Source organism: Octopus bimaculoides, chromosome 28, assembly GCF_001194135.2.
Source record: "Octopus bimaculoides isolate UCB-OBI-ISO-001 chromosome 28, ASM119413v2, whole genome shotgun sequence".
Lineage (NCBI taxonomy): Eukaryota > Metazoa > Mollusca > Cephalopoda > Octopoda > Octopodidae > Octopus > Octopus bimaculoides.
The window spans coordinates 5713904-5715604 of NC_069008.1; positions in this window are offsets into that span (position 1 = coordinate 5713904).

Sequence of the window (1701 nt, forward strand, 5' to 3'; positions counted from 1 at the left end):
TTCAAAGGAAAAGGTGTGATTTAAGATAGATTTGGCTGTCGTTTCTAGCTCATCCTAAGACAACCCTCCTCGTTTCACTCCCCCATATATTCAATGTTTTTTTTCTTCGTAAACACATTTATGTTAAAAACAGAAATTTGAAAAGTTATGATTTTTTTCTTCAACCCTATTCTTCACCCCTGGTTGCTTCTGTTTATGATTTAAAATATCGGTGAGCCTGAGGCCATTTCTGGCATTTTATCCACAGTGAAAACACACAACAAACAAACGTGGAAAGTGTAGGAGGTTGCTTCCATAGCTAGAAATAGCAGCCAAATGTCGAACACATCAAAGGACATCTGAGACACAAAGTATTAAAAGATTAAATATTTTCGTTGTTTAATACTTACGGAAAAGTTATTATAAAGGATAGTGTTGTTACTATAAGTGCATCAGGTGGTAGAGAAATCTATTATAAATGTGTTTGGAAGTTGATTGAGAGAAATTCTGATATCAGTTACGCTTGACAAGACGGAATGAATGGAGGCGGAAATACGTTTCGTGCGCATGCGTATGAAATTTTTTCTTTTCTGGAATTTATTTTTACATTTTTGTACAAGGCTAGAAATTTCGGGGAGGATTATGCGTAAGTCGATTTCATGGACCCCAATAGTCAACTGGTATTTATTTTATTGAATCCTAGCTAAAAAAAAAAAAGGGAAAGGCAAAGTTTACTTCGAAACGATGAAAGACACTGTAGACCTTAAAGGAATTCGGGCATAAATTATACACACACACACACAGATATAGCTCCAGTTTTAGTCCCACTGTGTACCACCTTAGGCAAGTATTTTCTACAATAGCCTCTGCCCAACCAAAGCCTTGTGAATGGATTTGGTAGATGGAAGCTGAAGGGAGCCCAATATATATATGTGTGTGTGTGTTTGTTCACCATCAACACTTGATAACCAGTGTTGGTGTGTTTATGTCCCTGTCACCTAGCAGTTTGGCAAAAGAGGTTGCTAAGTCCTTTGAGTTGATTTGATTGACTGAAAGCCTTCAAGTGGTACTCCAGCATGACCATAGATAAAACAACTGAAACCAGTAACAGAATATATATATATCATCATCATCATCATCATCGTTTAACGTCCGTTTTCCATGCCAGCATGGGTTGGACGATTTGATGAAAAGTTTGGCCCGGCCACGTTCTTTATTACTTTGTTGTGTGCTGAATATTTCTGGCTTAATTTTGAGAGAATTTTTAGAAGAATTGAACAAAGAAATTGAAAACATTCAAATTATCAAAACAATCACTTTGTGAGTAAATGATGTTGTTGCTGTCAGTGAACATTTTTATCATAGGCGCAGGAGTGGCTGTGTGGTAAGTAGCTTGCATACCAACCACATGGTTCTGGGTTCAGTCCCACTGCGTGGCACCTTGGGTAAGTGTCTTCTACTATAGCCGCGGGCCGACCAAAGCCTTGTGAGTGGATTTGGTAGATGGAAACTGAAAGAAGCCCGTCGTATATATGTATGTGTGTGTTTGTCCCCCCAACATCACTTGACAACCAATGCTGGTGTGTTTACGTCCCCGTAACTTAACAGTTCGGCAAAAGAGACCAATAGAATAAGTACTAGGCTTCCAAAGAATAAGTCCTGGGGTTGATTTCCTCGACTAAAGGCGGTGCTCCAGCATGGCCGCAGTCAAATGACTGAAAC